Raw genomic sequence first — 8670 nt, 5'->3', positions numbered from 1 at the left:
CAATTCCTAAAAGTGAATAAATACTATGTAGAAATCATGTAGAAATTTGGGGTACAGCTCAGTAGTAGCATGGGTTAGTACTACAAGATCCTGAGTTCAATCTTCAATAACAAAAGGAAGAAATAATAGAGATATATAGAGAGATGACAGAGATAGAAGTAATAGAGCTAAAGATGATAGAGATGATAGAGATAGAAATAGAGATGATAGAGATAGAGATAATAGAGCTAGAGAAAGATCGGGATGATAGAGTTAGAAATAGCGATGATAGAGATAGAGGTAATAGACCTAAGATGATAGAGAGAGATAGGGATGATAGAGATAATAGAGCTAGAGATGATAGGGAGAGATAGGGATGATAAAGAGGAAGAATTGGGATAGGGATAGGCATGGGGATAGGGAGATAAGAGATGGCAAGTCTAGTTGGCTAGAGAGAAAGAAACCTTACTTGGGCCATGACTTCTGTCTAGTCTTTGTCAAACACTGTAGAAAAGGCTAAGTCTAAGAATGTACAAGTGTCAAGGGTAGCCAAGGCTGCAGTAGGCAATAAGGCTGAAGAAGTGAGCAGCAGTCATACTCCAAGGGCTGAAACTGGTTTGGGGGGTGAGTAGTAAAGACAGGACAAAATTTTTATATAACCAGAGCAGACTGAAGGTTTGTGGGGGGTCTTACTGAGGTCCAGTGAAGACAGAAAATGTTGATGGGAGAGCAGCCTACATGGGAATCTTCTACAGATGTATGGAGCAAGTATGCCAAAAGGACAAGTGGCTAAGACAGAGTCCAAATGAAGGCCCCTGGAGTCACAGATGTCAAGAAAGTGATTGACTGCAATGTTGACAGGGCTGTCCATTGCATGGTGATGTTCTTTCCAGTGATGACAAGGCACAGATAAAAATCCAAGTTGTAGAGTCTCTACAACCTTTTGAATTGCATGATGGGTACCATTGTCTGCCTGCTTGTCCTGGGCATCCTCATGTCCTCCTATCCTTATCCTTCTATACAGCTGGGGAGTTCACTCCCAGTAACTAGTTGTATGATAGCCTGGGACTTCCAGCCAGAGGAGGGGCTCTGATGGCACCTGGCCCACACAGTCAGGCAGACCTGGGAGAGTTGGCTTCCGCCTTTTCTAGACACCTTGTGGTAGACTTCACTTGCCTTGATTGTGAAAGACTCTACATTAACACCAAGCCCAGAGGACTATGAAGTAAATTTCAAACTCATACTGTAGCCACATAGCCCAAGATGTGGCACACTGGAAAGCCTCCGCAGACAGTGATCCAACAATGAGGGCTGTCAGTGTGGTGGTACTGATAGTACTCTGTGGTGCTGGTGGTATTCCAGAGTACTGTAGCCGGGGAACTCCAGAAGTTGTTCTTCCTTGTGGCAAAGGAACAATGAACATCTGGGGTGAAAGCCGACTATATTAGAAAGAACAACATGTACTATAAGAATAAGAAGAGCCAAGCACAGCAGTGCTCAGGAAACTAAAGCAGTAGGGTCCTGAGTTCTAAGCCGGTCTAGACTGCATGATGCTATGTTGCTTCTCTGAGCCCAGAAAATGGGGAATTGAGGGTGGACTACACAGAGGGACCTTTAGAGAATTCACAGAAGGTGGAAACTAGTGTCTACCTACCAGGTGGGCTTTTGGCAAACAAGGTGGCTAGAAAAGGAACCAAGTCTCCCAGACCTGCTGACTGCATGGCCAAGGTGCCACTGGAGCTCAGAGCCATCCCTCCTCCAGCTGGAGGTCCCAGGCTACTGTACAACTAGTTAGGATGAGTTAGGGTGGGAAGTCTGATAGGTGGGGAGCAGAAAGGTAGCTAGTAGCGACAGGACTGAAGACCTGTCTCTGTGGAGCCTGCCAAAACAAAGTTCTGGAATAAGGGGTTGGCAGACAACTCTTGCCACGCCACAGGTGCTGAGGCAGGAGCAGCGTCAATCTGGCCGCCCAGGCTGCCTCCTCAAGCAGCTCAGGTCAAGGAGTTGTAGGAAAGCCGGAGGTCAATGCTGTCAGAGTGCACAAACCTTTTCAGTTTCCAGGGAGAGGAGTGGGCTCTGCAGATAATGTTCCCCTGGGAGTAGTTACATGATGAGATCTGTCTTAGATTCCCTTAGCTCTGTGTTGCAAAAATTTCCCACGTATTACCTTTCTGAAGTTGGATCACGTCATAAAATTGTTTTCTTTTCCTTAAGTATGTGGATATGATATCCCTGGTACCTCCCTCTGTGGCATCCGGATGTCAAAGAAACACAAAAATGTGTCACGATGGTAGAACATTAAGAAATGCAGTGTAATAGTTAATCTTCTCGTGTAACTGTGTGGCATTTGACCCATTAGTCACCTACCCCAAGGAATGCTAGGAAAAGCAAACATTCTAACCAGTGATACACAATGCAGCTAACTACCTAGGGAAGTTCACGTTCTAATAAATTGATTGGGAGGTCACACACAGCTGACCTTGTTGGAGGTGATTACGGCTGAGGCACCCCACCGCCTAGCTAACTAGAGATGGAGTCTTCCTACTGCAGCTTTCCAGTAAGCTCTTCTGAATATCTGCAAGGGTAATGCACAAAAGCTTTCTTCATTCATCCTGAAGCCTTGACAGATGTGTCTTTGCTTCCTGGGGCTCCAAATGAAAGGTTAAACGGAGTCTGGGCAGAATACAAATAGTTCTCCCTTTCAGGGCTTTGTTCTCTGAGTTCTCAGGCCTGAAGATGAACTCCCTTCTGGTGTTTGGTGTTCTGATGCCTGGGACTAGAGATGTCCCCCAGGTTCTATCAACTTATGCAATTGCATATCTATGTAATCAGTTTTCACCATGTTCCTGGAAAGGCATTTAGCTAGCTGTAACAGGCTCTTCCTCTACTCCCCTTTGCACCAAGTCATTAGGCTGAGCCCTAGGAGCTCCATCCTCTTTCCCTGCAGCCCTCCCAGTCAAGCCCATTCTTTCATTAGAGTTTAGCTCCTCAAGTCACCCACACCCTCTTCCTGTCCAGGATAGCCAAAAGGAAACAAATGTCTGTATAGAGGCAGGCACCATTTGGGAGAAAGATGGGAGAAAGAAGATTCTAAGTGGGCGTGAGTTCAAACAGGAAAAAATCCTGGCTGACTGTGCAGAGGGCACAATGGTGCAGTTGAGAGAGCACCCTACAGGGAAGGAAAATCAATTTTCATTAATGATTTTGAATGTGCCATTGGCCCTGGGTTAATTATTTATTTTCATGAAGGTTTAGATTTATCTCATGGATATGCCATATTATTTGAAAGGGTTTTAGTGCCTTTGACCTCTGCTCGATGGATCTTCTTGACCCATATTTCATCTCACATGCAAAGACAGTAGGCAGCAGTTGGTCATTTATTCTACTTACTTCATTGTTTCAATTGACAAATAATGAAGCTTACTATGTGCTGGACACTATTCTAGGTTCTGGGAATAAAACTTTGAGAAGAGTAATACCCTTACTTTCAAATAGCTGAATATCCTAAAGATGGGAAAGGCAGATGGCCAACTAAAATGAAACATGAAGTTGAACCTTGGAGAGGATACATCAGATGGCCCTATCCCGTAGCTCCAGGCTAGTCATGAGAAAAACATCAGACAGATTCCAGTAGAGAGAGTCCTACAAAATCCATGTCCAGTACTCCTCAAGTGTCGAGGCTATTAAAAATCAGAGCAGCCGTCTCAGCTGAGAGTTATGTAAAGAGGCATAGCAACTATGTGTAGCATCTGTGCATGGAATTCTGGGAGGGGAGAGACCATTAGGCAAAACTATGAAATCTTAATAATCTATGGACTTCAATTAGTGGGAACAAATTAATGTGAGCATCATCATTTCAGAGAGTGAAATTATTCATAATCAGGAAGTTTAAAAGGAGCAATGCTTTAAAATGGAAGGGGGTGCCACCAAGTCAGGGAAATCTTACTAAAGAGGGGACAGAAGAGGTACCGATCTGCAGAGTAGAAAGTGCATCTGGGATCATGTGAGAAGAAAATGCTCTGAAGGAGGGACGAGCTGACATGTTCAGAAAACACATAAGAGTGCTGTGTAGCCATAACACCATAAGCAAGTTAAACAATGAATGGTTAAAAGTGATGAATGCAATTTCTCTCTCTCTCTCAAAAAAAAAAAAAGAAAGAAAGAAAGACAAAGGAAAGAAATGGCCTCCTTTCCTCTGCATCATTTTCAGAAGTGAAAGAACAGAAGATCCCAAGCCAGCAACTTCCCAGCATGTCTCACATCTCTTTCTAAACCAATAATCATCATGGGAGATGGGATTATTCTAACTGGCTTCCACGACTCAATCCAGACCCTGTAGCTAAAGACAAGTTTCAAATTTCCTCAGATTACATAGCAATGGGGATTCTACTTGGAAAGTGTAGGGATTGAAGGATGCATGTTAGAAACCAAATGATAGTTGGATTGTCATTTTCAATGTATTGTCAGAACTATGTGTGATCAACTGTCCTGTGCATATGTTCATTGGAACTATAGAAAGTTCATCTTGAATCTCACTGACTCTTTGGCAAGAACTTGAAGACCCAAGGACTTGAAGTTCCTAGAAAGATTAACTATAGTAAAGGGAAAGGCAGGAAACCAAAGACTATTTTAAAATAACACCAAGCATGGCTGGATGCTTCCTATGCATCTGACACAATCCTAAATAACATAACATAACATAGCATAACATAAATAATATCACTTGCTTCCCAAGACACCTTGTAATGTGGCCTTTAGTGCCACATTTTCACTTTCCAAGGGAGGAAGGAAATGGAGATTGAGAAAGTTTAAGGCAATTTGCCAATGTCATACATGCAGCCAGGATTTGAACCCAGACAGTCTGGCTCCTGAGCCTGTGTGTCTAATCCCTGAGCATCCGACACACCAAGTACTCAGTCTGTACTTGAAGTTAACATTTTAGAGCAATGCTTCTCAAATCAGCGTCTCCCTTTTTAAAACACAAACCTCTCATGCCATCTTCGAAAAGATCCATATTTCCATTCTTTCCCTTTTATACATTAAAGCACATCACGAATTGACTCGGATTTTCAGGTATTGTCTCCCTTCCTGCGGTCCTGAGACGCCTAGCCCTACAGGAGGCGGTCTTCTGAAGGATAAATCTCCTTCCAGAGCCCTTCCACAGACTTCCAGTGGGATGAGCGTCCAGTGGAAGCTAGGTACTGATGGAACGCTAGCCCTACAAGCTCTTGGTAAGAGAATTGTTTCTCAATATTGCTCAATCTTCCACATAATTTCAGCTATGCAGGTCTGATGTTGGGGTCAAAGACCTCCCAAAGCTGACTTCCTATTGTGTAAGGGAGGGCAAGTCACTAGCTAAGCCTCTCATTTGGCAAGCAGAGAAAACACGTCCCCAAAGAATAAATGGGACTCATTGTGGTTCAGCTGTTTGGAAATTGAGTTTTTGTTTTTAGAAGAATTACCCCCAAAGGATAAAAAAAAATCCATTCCTATTTCATTTAGGAAGACCATGAGGCTCAAAGGACATGTTTGCTTACTCCTTCTCCCTCTTTTCATATAATTATTCTGCAGGGCAAGGGGCACGTTGCTAATAGCCCTCGTGCAGAGTTGAATCATAAATATGTTAGATAAGATTCAAAGTGCTACATTGGTCAGTGTCACTGTTCAATATAGAAGCTCCACGTGTACCCATGGGACTGACCCTGACTCCATAACATCCAGTATCTGTGCTCCAGCTAAAGATCACTTGGAATTGCCATCCAGGTTGCAAATGGTAACCTGGGCAATAAACATTAATATCCAGGCTGCCTGTCAGTCTACAGGACAGGACTCGGCCTGGGTCCCTCCAACAGTGAGTATGTATTTATGACATATATTAGAAACCTGGTTATTGTTTCTCCCACCCTGCTCCCAAATAGGGGTTAGGGTGACTGTCAATCATGTAATACTTCCACCAGAGTGCTTACGTTACTGAGAGAACTTGGCCGACTATCTTAAAATTACGGCCGTGTGTGGAGTTCAAATCCTTGACTCTGTACTGTGCTACATAGGATCACTGTTTTATATTGACACCTTCAATGCTAGGTTAGCAGCATGGAGAACTACATAACTTTACAGAACTATGGGCAACGTGCAAATCTTCTCTGATATTAATGTTTCTGTGCTAGTTGTAGTCAGGCAAAAGCTTGAACAACAATGTAAGACTGTCCGTCCAACACCCTGGAGGACTCCTGTCAAGAGCCCTTGGTCTCTCTTGGTTTTTGTCTTTCAGCACTCTCCTAAGGAAGGCAGCTTCTAAGGAGCACGTTAGCAAAATAGTTACAAAGCTTTGACCACATGAAGGATGTTAGCTGGAGCAGTACCCTTTTCTACCCTAGAGAGGCAGTGTAGCTGCTGACCTCCTCCTTCAGTCTGCCTCATTGGCAGGGAATCATGGAAATTTCTGCAGTTTGCGATGTGGACATTAGCCAGCTTTGACAAAAGTCAAAGCAATCTACACAGGGCAAAGGGTGCTAGATTCAACCAGAGCAGCAGCACATGCTTTGAAGATGTCTCGCTTGGATAGGCCAGGCTCTTTGCTCTAGTCAAATTAGACACTTTGGGATTTCAAATTGTTTATCCCCTATGGTCCTCAATTTAAATGTCAGTTTTCCAAGTAAAATGGAAGGAATGAGTACAGGATTGAGCTGATACTGAGGAGTGATGTATATAATACAGATCTCAAGCCTGGCAAATAGTCAGTGCTCAATCATGGGAATTATTGTGATAATCTCTCTTCAGGATCTATACCATGAAATAACCCTGAAGTTTCTAATACTGCATTCAAAATTGCTCACAAACCAGAGTGTTTGTGCATGCTTATAATCTCAGGAGGCTGAAGCAGGGATCGCACAAGCCCAGAAGAGTTCAAGGCTAAACTGGGCTACACAAAGAAACTCCATCTCAAAACAAAACAACAATGAAATACACGCATACAGGTACAAGTATGCACACTCACACAAAAGCTAAAATATGCACATGGAAAATGAAAAATACCAACATACTAATAGACATTTAATCTAGAAGAGCTAATTCAGAACAAAATAAAATAAACTTGAAAAATAACTGCAAGGTTGGCCACATTTATTTCTAGCCAACTGTGTGATACCTAATTAGTGTGTTTTCCTCATGTTTCACCCTTTTCTCACTAGACATGAACATGGTTATTATTTTGCCTGGAGTAGTTATACCTTGATTTTAATATCTTCATAATTCATATTTACATTTCTAAAGAATGCATAGTATTATTGCCTTAAGGTTTTACTTTAAAAAGGTCTTAGGTCACATGTGCTATTATTCTCTCTCTGGCTTTTTCATGTCACTTAATTTATAAAATCTTAACATGTTTCTGTGACTGCATCTGGTTAGTTTCTTTTAACTTTCATATTTTCATAGGAATAAGCCATGGTTGAGTCAGTGATTCTGCTTTGGATGGGCCTTTAGACTGTCCTAATGTTTTAATTTCTGGTAACATTACTGCAAAAACCCACGTTCCCCTCCCCTCTACCCATGCATGGCAGGGCCCCTGGAGTCTCTTAGACCGCACTGTCTGTATTTAGTTCTGATAGACACTTAGCAAAAGCCCATCAAAATGTCTGTCTTTCTCAAGAACTTTCCCAAACTTAAGGGTATCAAGTTTCAATGTGTTATCCAAACTGATGATTAGAAAGGTGACCCCACTGTTTTGTTTTGTTTCTATATAGATATGTAGATATGTATCTATCTATATGTATTATTAACTCTTTGGTCCCAGGTCCTCTTCAGCCCCTGTGAAATTCTCCCATCATTATATCTTATCTACAACAAGCACAGGGTCAGAAGATCAACATGGCCTCAAGTCCAAGGAGATCTAAACATCTTCTCATGCTTGTCCTTAGTGTAACCATAACCATGACCAAGATAGAGAAGAACATCCCTGCTACAAAGATCTCCTCATGTTACCTTTTCTAGTCACACATACCTTCCCCACTATGCCTAAACCCCATTAACCAGTGTGGTTGTCCTCCCACCTGATTAGGATTGTTTCTGGAATCCCTCTACAGATAACAAAATCCAGTGCTTGGCTCTTACTTAAAATAGTACATTTGCCTATAATCTACAGTTATCTTGAGCATACTTACAATAAACAGCACATGTAAATGCTATGCAGGTAGTTGTTCTAGTCTATTATTTAATGAATAATGACAATAAAAGAGTCTGCACATGTTGTTGGGATACAATATTTTAAAATACACTTTCAATCCGCAATTGATGGGATCCAAGGTGTAGCATCTGCAGATGTAAGAGGTCAGCTTACTCATCCAGTATCTCTCTCTAAACCTGCATCATTTTGGAAATGTTAAATGAAAACACTCTAGTCTTTGGCTGCAGGGTTGCTGCTGTCAATCTGGCAGAACATAGACTTCCTGGGGGATGGGCTGGCCTGTGGGGAATTATTTTGTTAGTCACTGTGGGAAGGCCTATCTTAATCCCTGGACAGCGACAGCGGATCCCAGACTACGAAGTTAGGAGAGAGTGAGCACTAGGAAGCATTTCTGTTTCCCAGTTGTGGGCAAGGAGTGGCAGATGCTTCGAGCCCCTGCTGCCTTGATTGTCCCAATGTGAGGAATTTGCCTGAACTGAGTTGAAAGAAATCCTTTCTCCTTCATGTGG

The sequence above is a fragment of the Onychomys torridus genome, chromosome 13 (assembly GCF_903995425.1).
Source record: "Onychomys torridus chromosome 13, mOncTor1.1, whole genome shotgun sequence".
Taxonomy (NCBI): Eukaryota; Metazoa; Chordata; class Mammalia; order Rodentia; family Cricetidae; genus Onychomys; species Onychomys torridus.
This window is presented reverse-complemented; position numbering follows the sequence as displayed.